The sequence below is a fragment of the Macrotis lagotis genome, chromosome 1, assembly GCF_037893015.1.
Source record: "Macrotis lagotis isolate mMagLag1 chromosome 1, bilby.v1.9.chrom.fasta, whole genome shotgun sequence".
In the NCBI taxonomy this organism is placed as follows: domain Eukaryota; kingdom Metazoa; phylum Chordata; class Mammalia; order Peramelemorphia; family Peramelidae; genus Macrotis; species Macrotis lagotis.
The window spans coordinates 42285297-42300745 of NC_133658.1; the positions used below are offsets into that span (position 1 = coordinate 42285297).

At 34.8% G+C, this 15449-nt stretch overlaps 1 protein-coding gene across 2 annotated transcripts in view; it reads left to right on the forward strand.

Annotated features, from left to right (window-relative positions):
- Positions 1-686: 686 nt before the first annotated feature.
- HYDIN (HYDIN axonemal central pair apparatus protein) overlaps positions 687-15449 on the forward strand; it is a 509309-nt gene continuing 494546 nt past the window's right edge. The window contains exon 1 of one of the 2 annotated variants that reach the window (XM_074199124.1): positions 687-819. The gene's annotated coding sequence lies outside the window, so the exon portion shown is untranslated. The remainder of the gene's footprint in view (positions 820-15449) is intronic. The other variant, XM_074199133.1, reaches the window with a different exon arrangement.

The window sequence follows — 15449 nt, forward strand, 5'->3', positions numbered from 1 at the left end:
ACTAGACCAGGACTGGAACCTGCTTTTGCTTACAAAGCTTACTGAGAAAAATAAAAAGTAACAAAATAACTCTGAGAAGTTTTTTTTCCTAGTATGGCAAACTTATTTCAAATCTTAAGGTGATAAAGCATAACTTTTCCTAAACTTTCCATAAGTACCTCTGCTTGAATCACAAAATTTTAGAATTCTAGGCATATGGGTCACAGAATTAGTGACACTTAGTCAATCCTTGAAAGGAATTCCCTTTATGATGCATTTGACAAATGTCCATCCAGCTTCTGCTCCATAGACCTCCAAGTGGGGTGGAAACCACTACCTTCCCAACTACTACTATGGAAAGGGCAATTCATTGAACTTTTGGGTGGTACCTGATTGTTAGGAGATTTTTCCTGATAACATGCTAAAATTTTCCTCTTGGCAATTTCTTTGGTTCCCATTTGTTTTTTGGGTCAAACAAAACAGATCTAACCTTCCACACAACAAGCCTTCAGAAAAAGAGTACAGTTATGTTCAGGTGCTTCATGTGTAGAAGAGGTTCAACTGCATCATTTCTGGGGGCAGCTAGGTGGCACAGTGGATAGAGCACTGGCCTTGGAGTCAGGAGTACCTGAGCTCAAATCCGGCCTCAGATACTTAATAATTACCTAGCTGCGTAGCCTTGGGCAAGCCACTTAACCCCATTGCCTAGCAAAAACTAAAAAAAAAAAAAAAAAATACAGTTATGTACTTATCTTTTGACTGTCCTTATTTCTTTTCTTCCCTCCTCTTTACCAGATCAATATTCTCACTTTCTTTGACTGATGCTCAGAAGACAAAAATGTGAGTTCTTCAGCATTTTCGTTGCTCTCTGGATATGCTTAAGCTTATCAATATCTTTCCTAAATTGTGATGTCTCAAATTGACCACTAAAGCAGATATGATCTGACAAGGGAAGAATACTGAGAAACTCTTATTCCTAGAAACTGAGCTGTAATTAAATGCAGTTTAAGATTGAATTAGATTTTTTTTTTTGGCTACCATATTGAATTTGTCTACTATATTGGCTACTATATTGAATTCATAGTTCACTAAGTCCTCAGATCTTTTTTGAAAATTAAAAAAAATTTTTTCTAACTATATGCAATGGTAGGTTTCAACAGCCATTTTTTTTGCAAGGTTTTGCAGGATTACAATTTTATCCTCTCCTTTCCCTTCCTCCTCCCTCTAAATTAAGCTACATATGTATAACCATGTTAAGCATAGATTCATATTAATCATGTTGTGAAAGAAGAGTCAAATCCAAATAAAAAAACATTAGGAAAAAAAGAATACATAAGACAACTTTTAATAATTGAAGATAGTAAGTTCTGGTCTACATTTAGACTCCACAGTTCCTTCCCTGGATATGTAGATCTTTTTTAAAAATAATGGGTTTTTTTGTTGTTATTCTGAACTTGACAAATTAACAAATAGAATGTGAATTTGAGAGCAAGACTAACTTGCCTTTCTATATATCCCTAGCAGTAGTGTAACAACTGATGCATAGGGAAAATAAACATTCAATAACAGAGGGTTGTATACAAAAATCACATTGATTGTGAACAGCTTGCATTTTAAAAAAAAATATAAATAAAGTCATTCGTTTCAAAGTGCTTTGCTTGTCTATTTCCTAAACTTTAATTCTGTGCTCTTAAACTGGTTTTATAAAAAGCTTTTTCTGATCAGGACATTCTAGTAACTTGGGCTTAAGATGAGAATAAAATGAAACACTAGGAAATTTTAGCAATCACTTAGATGTCAAATGGCAAGGATACTTATTGAACAAGGACAGAGCTTTTCTTCAGGTGAACCCAGCCTCTTTGCTTCTGTTTGAACAGGCCATTTAACCACTTAACTTAGCTCAACCACTTGAACCAGCTAAGTCCCAAGAACAGTTTCAATGACTATAGGATATAGCTCTGATGGTACTTCTCACATAGATGGATAAGTAATCATTACATTTGGTCTGGATTACTCTCTCTAACCTGCTTTGATACTTTATCAGAGAAAGACCATTACCCCATGGTTATCCTCAGATTCTCTCAGGGCCCTGCTTTGGAGCAATTGTTCTGTGTGTAAGGAATTAGGCTTTAGTTCCTAATCATCCATTAATTCATTGTCATCTCAACAAACCAACCACTCAAAAAAACAGAAGGAAATGAGGGAAGAAGTGTTTGTAAGAACTTTGTGTTGAATACTGCAGAATGTATTACAAATATTTCAATGACACTTTAAAATTTTAAACATACCCATTTACTTAACAGTAAGTCAGAAGAAACAACATCACAGAAATGAACTAAATGCAATAAAACAACTATATTACAGCCATACATAAACCTGGGTAGCATTTTTTCTTCTAATACATTTAGTTTTGGGGGAGGCAAGTGGTCATACTCTGAAATCTTGCCCATTCAGGAGCATCTCTTATCTTGTGAAATTACTTCTTTAGTAATTCTGCTGGTCCTCACTTTTCTCTACCCATCTGTTCTTGAATTCAGCATGGAATTTACAAGCTTTAAACTTACAATCACTTTTTTTGGAGAGGGGACAATTGGGGGTTAAGTGACTTGCTCACACATCTAAGTGCCTGAGGTCACATTTGAGCTCAGATCCTCCTGACTCCAGGGCCAGTTCTCTATCCACTGCACCATGTAGCTGCCCACAACCACTTTTAAAATAGTTATTAATATTATTATTACCTTATTATCTCTTAATTTGGGTAGCACTTCCCCTTAAATTAGAGAACTGCAAAGCTTCTGTTGGCTAGCCAGCTCTTCTCTCATAAGGATATTATTATATCCAATTAAATCTCATCTCTTCCTATTAGCAGTTCCAAACCCCTCTTAGCCCTTTCTGCTTTTACCTTTCAAATTGAAAAGATGAAGCAAAGAATAATTATTTCTGAAATCTGTCATGACTATGAAACTTTAAGGCACTGATGTCAAATTCAAATAGGAATGGGGCCACTAAAAGGGTATCTAAGGATTCCTCCCCAAGGGCACATCATGTTTTATTGTATTTTGTTAAATATTTCTCAATTAAATTTAAATTTGATTCTGGCCATACTTGGGAGTTCCAAGTCCCTCCTTCCATTTGACAATTAAACGTTTCCTTTTCTTTTCCTAGCTGTAAACTCAGCTCAGAATCAAAGCCACTTCCAGCTTATTTGACTCCTTAAGAGGAAAATAATACGTAATTTGAAGACAATAAGCTTATTGGAATTAGAAGTCCAATTAGAATGTTAGCACTATATCATTTTATATAGCAATCTTTCAAATGTTCAAATAAACTTGTTTTTCTAGATTTCTCTTGACTCATTATATTTGAAAATTCCTACCCAGCTTTTTTTGGGGGGGAGCAAGGCAATGATTTTAAGTGACTTGCCCAAGGCCACACAGCTAGGTAATTATTAAGTGTCTGAGGCCACATTTGAACTCAGGTCCTCCTGACTCCAGGGCCAGTGCTCTATCCACTGTGCCATCTAGCCATCCCCTCTACCCAGCTTTTTTATTCTTCTAAATAATCATGAAACATTTCTTTGATAAATGTCTTTCCCAGCTCTATCCCCAATTCTACTAAAAGCTTCTGACTTTTAATAACTCATCTTTCACTAAGAAAAAAAAAGTATGCTTGACAAATTTCCTTCATGAAATCCACAGATTAAAAAAAGATGATCCCTTCTCTCCATTTTTATCCTTCATTTTTATTTTATCTTCATATCTTAGAGCAATTTTATGCAAATAAACTAGGGAACCATAATGTTCAATATCTCTAAGTACTCAATATGAGCCAACATCTAATATGTGCTTTTGAAACTGTCCTTTAAATTGATACTTTGCAGTTTTTTTATCAAAAGTTTTTCCATTTAGGTCGCTAGTTATTTTTAATTAACATTTTCTTTTCAGTTGCATGCAATGGTAATTTTTAACATTCATTCATTTACAAGTGTATGAGTTCCATATTTGTCTACCACCCTCCCCTGATTGCTTTCCCTGCCCCTCCCCACTTCCATGGTAGCAAATGATCTGGCATAAATTGAATGTGTACAATCCTGGTTAGCACATTTCCATATTACTCATGTGGAAGAGGAATTAGAACTAAGGGGGAAAAAACCATGAGGAAGAAAGAAAAAACATAAAAGAAATTTTAAAAAGTGAACATAATATACTTTGATCTGCAATCTGAGTTCATACTTTTTTTGTTTGGTTTTGTTTTTGTGGATGTGGGTGTCATTTTCCATAACATCTCTCAGGATTCTTTGATTACTGAACTACTGAGAGGAACTATGTCCATCTTAGTTTATCCATCTTACAATGTTCAAATTAATGTAAATCACTGATTTTTTGATACAACCCCAAAATACTCTTATGAGTATTTTTTTGTGTAAGTGAATCCTTTACCTCTCTTTTGGATCTTTTTTTTTTGGGTGATATCACTGGATCAAAAGGCATGCCCAAGTTAGTGACTTTTAGGTGATAGTTCTTAATTATTTTCAAGGACCAATAAGTCATAGTTTATTAGTGGTGCATTAGTGTGCTTTTTTTTCCTTTCCAACCACTGACATTTTCCTTTTTTTTCCCCCCATCTTTGATGGATATGATAGACAAATCCTTTATTAACTGCTTCCAAGGTTCTACCCCAGTATAAAGGACTGGTGATGCAAGGAAGCAAAACTATTTCTTAAGGTGGAAGACAACATGCAATGGAACCTGGAAAGTGGGGGAGGGAGTGGTCTGGCTTGAAACTGGTGCCCATGATTTGAGATAGAGGCTAGTTCTAGGTGATCTAAAAGTGAAAACTCATTTATGAGAACTTGGGGATCTAGGGGCAGAATCCAAGGTTGGGGTGGGAGGGAAAGGAGGTTCATCCTAGAGTGCCTATTGTTTCCTTATAATAGAAATTAAGATTTTTGAGAGCCAGGACGATGTCATTTTTGTCATGAGTTGTATTCCCCAAACCCAGTACAATGCTGGGCTTGCTGAAGAGTGAATACTTATTGATTGGTTGATGCCCATTTAATTTTATCCTATTGGATTCATCCTAATGTTTTACCTAAGCAATGTCCATTTTGGAATATATGAAAAATGATCCATTGAGATGTGAAAAGACATCATTAGAACTCTTGATTTCCATTTTTCTAATCTAAAAAACTTTTATTATTTGTCTAATCCAAAAAGGCTTTATTAATATTTAATCTATGGATTGGGTTGCTAGGGGATAGAGTAGGGAGCCTGGTGTCAGGAAGACCTGAGTTCAAATTGGACCTTAGACTTTTACTAGCTATGTGATCCTGGGCAAGTCACTTTGACCCTGTTTGCCTTAGTTTCCTTATCTGTAGAATGATCTGGAGAAGGAATGAAAAACCACTCCAAAATCCTTGCCAAGTAAACCCCAAAAGGGATCACAAAGAGTTGAACACAATTAAAAATGACTAACAATTACACAAATATATGAATTTATACTATTGCCTTCACATAGGTATGTATGGTCCCGTGTCACGCACAGTAGTGGGTAAGGTGACTTGAGGAAAGATGGAATTATGAGTTGAATTTCAGTTCAAATGTTAGCATACCTGGTAGATGGGTCTAATGATTAGTTTCATGCTTTATTAAATACAGATTATATTTTGAATTTTTTTAGAAATGATAGTCATTAAGTCAAGTATCAAAATAAAATTAGCTTAAAACTAGATCTTTGAATTATTTTATTACATGTTAAGCCAACATTTTCTTTTAAAATTATTTTAGATTGGTATTTTATTTTTCCAATTACATGTTATGAAAGGTTTTCAACATTCATCCACTTGTATATTTATATATTATACAATTTTCTTCTACTCTCCCTTCCCCCTCTCCTCAGCAGTGAATATTTTAACCAACATTTTAAAATGTAAAGAAGCATATTTAATCATTTCTCACTAAAACAATAATAATTTTAGTGAGAGCAAAAGACTTTCTTTGTAAAATAAATTGGAAAAAATTAGTATGGTTTTCTCATTTTGCCTCTTTTAATGTATAATACGTTTTTAATATAGTAGTACGATATTTTTAAATATAGTAACATAGTATAGTAATACTATATTTTAATATAGTAATAAAATACAATATATTTCAATATAGTAATATATTCATTTTTTAATTGATAGGGATGCAAAATTAAAAATATTAGCTCTAAAATATCAAGATTGGGGGTCTCTGTCTTCCATTGTGTCATCAAGGCCCTCCATTTCTGACTCCATCTCACCTATCTCTCATTTCCTATCCATTTTTTTTGTGTTCAGGTCAGTCCCTTTCCCCTCTCAGTTCTTATTTATCCATTCCTTCACTAGCTTTGCCCATGTTGTTCTCTTTACCTTGAATTCTCTCCCTTTAGGTCCTTTAGGTCCTTTAGGTCTTCAAATACTTCCTTTAAGATTTACAGAGTAGGATTCTTGAAGGAAGGGACTATTTTAGTTTGCTTTTCTATTTCCAGTTGGTACTTCTTATTAAATTGATTGAATTGTAAATTGCTTGAGGGACTATGGTCCTTCTTTATTTCTATATCCCAAGCTATAGATTATAGTGTATGTAGTAGGTGCTTAATAGCTATCTCTTGAAGGAACTGAATGTATTTCACTTTATATGTTAACTGATTTTGGGTTGCTCTTACCCTTAATGATCACTTTCCTCGGCCTCATCTGATCTAATTAGTTGTTAGTAACACATGTCTATCTGACAGGTGAAGATGGAGACTAATTCCTGGAGAAATTGCTTTCTTCAATCTAGGCTAAGGAACTTTGTGTTCTTTTCCCGTTTTGAGAATTAATTCTATCTTGGGAATGTAGACTTCTTCCAGATGTTTACAAGTGGACTTCTATGTTAATTAAACTTCATTCTGGTATTTCTAGTCCCTTTAGTAAATGGTAGGATGAAAAGCACTTTTACTTTTGAAAGTTAGATCTACATCAATTAGAGAATACTATTTGATTTCCCTTCTTGCTTAAATGGAAGTTCTGTCCAAGGACTTTTGAAGTGGTTGACATAACTAAATATTTAAACAATGCTTTTCTGAATGCTCTGTATATGGAGAAGGAAAAGAGTGGATTTGGAAAACTGTATTAGTGAGGGGGAGAGAATTTTGGATATAATGAGAATGATAGTGAGAAGAAAGGTTTGTAGATAGGTTTTGATATGGAGCCCCACCCTTGATATCCTAATTTCTATTTGCATACACTATTCTGTGAAATAACACTATCTAATGTCTACTGTTTTTCTACAGTCTATAAGCCATCCTCTGATTGTCATTCAAAACCTTTCACAGACTGGCCTACTCTTACATTTTCAGTCTTCTTACATCTTATTCCCACCCTTTCCCCCATATACTTTGCAATCCAGTAGAAATGACGTGGAATTCCTCTAATAAGATCTAACACCACTTTCTGTGGCTATACCCCCATGCCTGGAATGCTCTATCATCTATCTATATCTATCTATCATCTATCTATCTATATCTATCTATCATCTATCTATCTATCTATCTATCTATCTATCTATCTATCTATCATCTATCTATCATCTATCTATCAATCTATCTATCATCTATCTATCTATCTATCTATCTATCTATCTATCTATCTATCTATCTATCATCTATCTATCTACCTATCTACACACTTATTCCATCCATCCATCTGTCCATCCGTCCATCCATCCATCCATCCATCCATCCAGCCAGCCAGCCAGCCAGCCAACCATCCATCCATCCATCCATCCATCCATCCATCCATCCATCCATCCATCCATCCACCCATCTATTTATACAGTTATATGCATGCCCTTTCCCCTATTAGATCTTAAACTTGAGAAAAGGGACATAATAGATGCTCATTAAATGTTTTTTTGACTGACTTTGCCATTGGAATTTTCTGGGAAGAATTTTTCCTCTCTGGTTAACTGTTTCATTTCTTATTTTACTGGTTTGTTTATGTTTGTGCAAAACCTTTTCAATTTTGTGTAATCAGTATTATCCATTTTGTCTCCTGTGATCCCCTTTATCCTTTGGTTCAGAGCCTTTTCTCCTTCCCCAGTTGTGAAAGGCATTTCCAACTATTCTCTCATTTGTTTATAATATGACCTTTTATATCTAGGTCATGTATTTATCTGGAGATTAGTGTGGTATACGATGTCAGTTGTTGACCTAAGTCTGATTTCTGCCAGACTGCTTTCTAATTTTCCCCATTTTTGTAAAATAAGAATACTTACTCCAGTAGTTTGTGTCCTTGGATTTACTGAACACTGTGCTACTGTATTAAATTGCTTATGGATATTGTTCACCCAAACTGTTCCATGGGTCAACTTTTCTATTTTTTAATCAATATCCAATAGTTTTGATGATTGCTTCTTTGTAGTATGGTTTGAAATTTGGTACTACTAGACCCTCTTCCTTCTTATTTTAAAGCTTATTTTCTTTAATGTTCTTAACCTCTTTTTTTTTTCTTGAGGTGAATTTTTTTATAATTTTGTTTGATTCTTTGAAGTCATTCTTTGATAGTTTGATTTGTATGGTATTAAATCTGTAAGCTGATTTAAGTATTATTGTTAATTTAATGATATATTTACATGTCCAACTACAAGCAATTAAAAGCTCTCCAATTATTTATCTTCCTTTATTTCTATAAAGGGTATGTATAGTCATATAATTTCTATGTTTTAGTACATGACTTTCAGATATTTTATACATTTGTAGTAATTTTTTTTTAGTTTTTTGCAAGGCAAATGGGGTTAAGTGGCTTGCCCAAGGCCACACAGCTAGGTAATTATTAAGTGTCTGAGACCGAATTTGAACCCAGGTACTCCTGACTCCAAGGCCAGTGCTTTATCCACTACGGCACCTAGCCACCCTGCATTTGTAGTAATTTTTAATGAAATTGCTTTTTGCATTGCTTTCTATTTTTTTATTGGTAATTTACTAATGATTTTTGAACATTTATTTTGTCCTAATAAATTCCTGGTTAGTGATTATTTCACTTAATTTTTATCTAAATCTCTAGTATTCTCAAAATAAAATCATTATATCACATGCAAGAAGTAAAAATTTTGTTTCTTCTTTGCCTAAATTTAGTGCCTTCTTTTTCTTGTTTTAGCGCTACAGTAAGTATTTCTAGAACTATATCAAACAATAATAGTGACAGGAGACATTTTTGTTTTGCTCCAAACTTAATGGAAAGGCCTCTGTTATTTCTCCATTACAGATGATGCTTTGTTTTGATCTAAAAAAGATGCTATTTGCCATATTTATTTATTTCTCTATTTTATAGTATCTTTTTTTTTAGTTTTTTTTGCAAGGCACATGGGGTTAAGTGGCTTGCCCAAGGCCACACAGCTAGGTAATTATTAAGTGTCTGAGACCAGATTTGAACCCAGGTACTCCTGACTCCAAGGCCAGTGCTTTATCCACTACGCCACCTAGCTGCCCCTATTTTATAGTATCTTTAACATAAATGGTGTTGTGTTTTGTCAAAACCTCTTCATGTATATATTAATATAATTATATTTAAAATTTTTGTTATTGATATTGGTTTTTATTTTATAGTTTTCTTAATATCAAATCAATCTTGAAGTCTGCCTAGTCTTTTCAGAGCAAACTAGCAGCATATATATACATACATACATACATATATATATTTCCCATTTAATTACTTTGACAACATTCAATAAGTTTTGGTATGATGTCTTATAATCATTTTCTTGCATGAAATTTTCAGTTGTTCTTATGATACTTTTTGGGACAGTTAGGTGGTATAGTGGATAGAGCACTCATTCCTGGAATCAGGAGATCCTGATTTCAAATGTGACCTCAGATACTTATTAGCTTTGTGACCTGGGGTAAGTCATTTAATTCCAATTACCTCCCCCCAAAAAGAAATTTTTAATTGTTCTTATGATATTTTATTTGATTCTCTAGCTTTCAGATTTTATTTTTGTCTCCATTTAAATTTGAATCTTTTTTTCAGAGGACTTTTTTTTTTTTTTTTTTTTTTTAGTTTTTGCAAGGCAGTGGGGTTAAGTGGCTTGCCCAAGGCCACACAGCTAGGTAATTATTAAGTGTCTGAGACCGGATTTGAACTCAGGTACTCCTGACTCCAAGGCCAGTGTGCTATCCACTACGCCACTTAGCCGCCCCTCAGAGGACTTTTAATGATTATAAGTTTTTGCAGTATATTCAGTTGAGGCTATGTTTAACATTTTTTTTCCTTTTTGCATTTGTTTATAAAATTTTTATATTCCAACCCATGGCTAATTTTTCTAAATATGGTTTGCACATCTGAGGTTTGTCTAAATCTGAAAGGGGACACATTGAGACTTGAAACTATAAACCACAAAATGATTGCAGTTTTGCACTCTATTTCTCCTTTTAATTCAACCCACCATACAATGGCGGTGGGGCAGATGTGCAGGACACGCTTGTCCAGGCTACTCACAACTCTGGAATTGCAAGGTCTTGATATTCAGTCTCTGGAGGCTCCTCACAAACTTTGCTATGAGCTGCTTCACTGGTCAGCTGGATTGGCTCTTCATCAGCCATGGTGTCTCCTCTGGGCCATTGCTTAGCCAGCCTCAGTTTCTCCCAGAGTGTGAGGTCTTGGCTGGAGAGGCAAGGTAGTCACTTGGCTCCACTAACTCCTTACCAGGCTCCATGGCCACTAGACTGCTTGGGCAGCTACTGCTGGACGTTGTTGTCCAGGCTCTGGACAGCGGCTGCTGTATGGGGTCAGGCAGGCTACTCTCCAGCTGGGCAGCTCTGCCACTTAGGGCTGGGCAGGCTTTTCTACTTTTCTCAAGGTATGGTGTCTCTGCTTGATGGGTTGACTCATTGGTCTCCTGGTTCATTATTTTGTGGGTAAACTGTAGTCTTTTTCTATCATCTCTACTGACTCCAGTGGCCAGTGAGCACTTTACTCTTTTTCATTTGAACTAAAAAACATTTTTTTTAATTAAAGATGTATTACAATACTCTTTTCAGCTGGAGAGCAACAATAGTGTTTTCAGCCAGGTAGGGCAATGACCTTCACCTTAGGATCAGCAGAAGCTTCTCTGCTTTTGACTTCCTCCAAGCCTCAGCTCTGAGGTTGGTCATCACCTCTAAACAAGAGAAGGAAGAACACTTTTCTCATTTTCAACATATTCTTCCCACTCAAAAACTCTTTCCCTTGGAAACAATACCATATTCCCTTAGGGTGATGAATATTTTTCACTCTCATGCCCTTTTTGGAATCATTTGTGGATTCACATTATATGAATGCAGTGTATGCCTCAGAGTCATAATCATTGCCTTGTTGGTCTCTTCATATGCTATTATTTATCTGAAGGCTTTTCCATATCCTTTTCAATGTTTTCCATCCTTTAGCCTCTGAAGATCTTCAGGTTTTCCTGAATTCTCACTTGGGCATTTTTCTTACATCAATTTCTCTTGACTATGAGTTTTTTTTAAATTTCAAAATTTTGAATTTCAAAGTTTCTTTTGAAGCTCTGACTTTTTTCATCAAGAATGCTTGCAAGTTCTCTAGTCTCATTTGCTCTTTATAGGATTATATTTAGTTTGTCAGGGTGAGTTATTAATAGTTGCTAACTTTTATTTTTGTTCTTTGTGATATCATATTCTGAGATTTTCTCTTCTTTATAGTGTTAAATTGTGTACTCCATTTGTTTTTTTCTCAGCAAAGTGTTTCATTTAGATGCTTCTTCATAGTTGTTGCCATCAAGTCTATATATTCTTCATTTTAGTTCCTTAGTCTTTGTAATTTTTGTCCGCCTATTTGTACTATATTTTGGCTATGGTATTCCTGACCATTTTCATTTTGGATCTTTTTCCCCAAAATTCTTGACAAATTTTAAAATATTTTCATTTTTCCCTGTGGTTCTAACATATCTGAACAGTTTGTTTTTATTATTTTTTGAAATATGGTGTTTAAATTCTTTTTTCCCCAGGAGGTCTGATGATTTTATTTTTTTAAAAAATTATAATTTTTTTTAACTTTTCAACTACATGCAAAGATCATTTCCAGCAATTTTTTGGTAAAATTTTGAGTTTAACATTTATTCTCTCTCCCTTCCTTCCCTTTTCTCTCCCTCTGATAGAAAACAATCTAATAAAGTTTATATGTGTTTTAATCATGCTGTGAAAGAAGAGTCAAATTAGAAAGGGAAAAAAATTAGAGGAAAAAAAGCCATAATATATAAAACAACTTTTAAAAATTGAAAATGGTAAGCTTGGATCTTCATTCAAACTCCCTAATTTCTTCTCAGGATGTGGATGGTATTTTCCATCACTAGTCCTTTAGAATTATCTTTAATTATTGTATTGCTGAGATGAGCAAGTACATCATAATTGATCATCACACAATGTTGCTGTTAGTGTGAACAATGTTCTTCTGGCTCTGCTCAGTCAACTCAGCATCAGTTATGCAAAACTTTCCTCATAATTCCTCAAAACTTTCCCTCGTAATTTCTTGTAGAATAATAGTGTTCAATCATATTCATATACCACAATTTGTTCAGTCACTCCTCAACTGATAGGCATCCTCTCAATTTCCAATTCTTTGTCACCAGACAAAGAGCTGCTATAAATATTTTTGTACAAGTGAGTTTTTTACCCTTTTTTATGACCTCTTTGGGATACAGACCTAGTTGTGATAATTTCTGAATCAAAGGAGATGCACAGTTTTATTGCCCTTCGGTCATAATTCCAAATTACTCTCCAGAAAGGTTGATCAATTCACAGTGTATTAGTTTCCAGTTTTCCCACATCCCCTCCAGCATTGATCATTTTCCTTTTTTTGTCATATGCCAAACTGATAGGTGTGAGGTGGTGCCTTGGGGTCGTTTTAATTTTCATTTCTCTAATCAATAATGACTTGGAGCATTTTTTACATGTCCATAGATATTTAATTTCTTCATCTGAGAACTGCCCATACATATCCTTATGATCATTTATCAATTGGATAATGACTTGTATCTTATAAATTTGACTCAGTTCTCTATATAGTTTATTTTTTATTTTTTATTTTCTTAGGTTTTTGCAAGCCAAACGGGGCTAAGTGGCTTGCCCAAGGGCACACAGCTAGGTAATCATTAAGTGTCTGAGACCAGATTTGAACCCAGGTACTCCTGACTTCAGGGCTGGTGCTTTATCCACTACGCCACCTAGCTGCCCCCTCTATATAGTTTATAAATGAGACTTTTATCAGAAACACTAGCCATAAAAATTGTTTCCCAATTTACTACATTCCTCTTAATCTTAAGAGTTGCATTGGTTTTAGTTGTTCAAAAACTTTTCAATTTAATGTAATCAAAATTATCCATTTTGCATCTTATAATGCTCTTTATCTCATCTTTGATCATAAATTGCTCCCCTTTTCATAGATCTGACAGATAAACTATTCTTTGTTCTCCTAACTGGCTTATGATATCACCTTTTATGTCTAAATCCTGTGCCCATTCCAACTTTATCTTGGTATGGGGTGTGAGATGTTATGCCTAATTTCTGCCAAACTATCTGTTTTCCCAGCAGTTTTTTTTTTATCAAAGAGTGAGTTCTTATCCCAGAAGCTGAAGTCTTTGAGTTTATCAAACAGTAAATTACTATAGTAATTTATTACTGTTTCTTTTGAACCCAATCTATTTCACGGATCCACTACTCTATTTCTTGGCCAGAACCAAACAGTTTTGATGACTGATGCTTTATAATATAATTTTAGATCTGATATGGTATGGCCTCCTTCCTTTGTATTTTTTTTTTCATTAATTCCCTTGATAGTCTTAATCTTTTGTTCTTCTATATAAATTTTGTTACTATTTTTTCTAGCTTAATAAAGTAATTTTTTTGGTAGTGTGAGTGGTATGGCAAAGTCTGATGATTCTTAAATGATTTCTCTTTTACTTGTTCTTTAAGTTGGTTGTATTTAAGAGTATATAGCTTATATTTTCTTGTATTTTTGATTTTGTTCTATTTATTGTATAGTGTCATTGAATAATTTATGCTCAATTCTATTTTTAAATGACTTCCTAATGTGATAAATTGTCCACTTTTTGTTTTATTTATTCTTTTTTCAATTCCCATCCCCACTATTTTGAATTTTATTTTGAATTTTGTTTTTATTCTCATTCATTCGTACTTCATTTGACTAAATCATTTTTTATTTTTATCAGGATACTCGGCGAGTAGCTTCTGCTGGGTTAATCATTTCTTCTGAGTTTGCCTTTTGACCTCTCATTCCATACAATTTGTTAATTAGGTTTTCTATGGGTTTCTCATATTTTTAGTCTCAGTTCTTACTTTGGGAGATTGACTTCCCTGAGTTAGTCCTCTTGGCGTTGAGTGGGTTGATGTTTGAATGTATTCTGAATGTCTCTGATGATGTGGATAGGTTTACTAATTTACCAGTTAGGAATTAGTGCTGTCCTTCGCTGTGTGAAATGGTGGAGATTATGTTGGCATCAGACCTCTGAGTTAACCTTGCCCCTACTCTGGCACCTGGTACTCCTAGGAGTGCGGGACCGTGTCTCTCTGTGCACTGACCTAGCTGATCCGGTCCTGCCCCTTGCCTGTCTCCTGACAGTCTGACATTGGGGTCTAGGGCAGACCAGTCAAGACACTTTTGAAGTTTTTGTTTGGAGCATAAGCTTCAGATCCCTTTACAGAGTCTGGGTTGGCTCCTTCTGTCTCATTACCAGAGCTCTTTTAATCAGCATAAGCCTCTCTCTGCCTCTACTCCTTCTACATTGACCTAAGCTGGTACTGACTTTCCTAATTCAACCACTGTACCAGCCTCCACTCTCTTCTGGCCATTTTTTGACACTGTTCTGGCCTGGATTTTCTTTGAAAAATTAAAAAAAAAATTTGAATTTGAACATTAGGGAAAAAAAGAACATTTACATAAATACAGCAGACTACTTCCTGGCTTTTATTTCATTTTTTTAATCTCTTGCTTAAATGCTTCCAGGTATTCATGTAGGTCTTGTAGAAAATCCATTTTGTTTTTTGACATCCTGATTGCAATTGTAATTAAACCACTTTTTTCTTCTAGGCTAAGTTTGAGGCTACATTAATTTTTTCAAAATGCTGGTTGGTAGCTTTGGTTTAGTCATCTCTAGCATCAGTTTTTGAATTGGGGATTTTTACAAGGGTAAGGCTGCATCTCCTGCTGGGCTTTTGAGAAGGGTCCTTCTTAGTATCACCTTGGGGTTCCCCACTAACTCTTGGGGTTACGATGTGATTAATCTTTTTTTTTTAGGTTTTTGCAAGGCAAATGGGGTTAAGTGGCTTGCCCAAGGCCACACAGCTAGGTTATTATTAAGTGTCTGAGCTCAGATTTGAATCCAGGTACTCCTGACTCCAGGGCCAGTGCTTTATCCACTGCGCCACCTAGCCGCCCCACGATGTGATTAATCTTG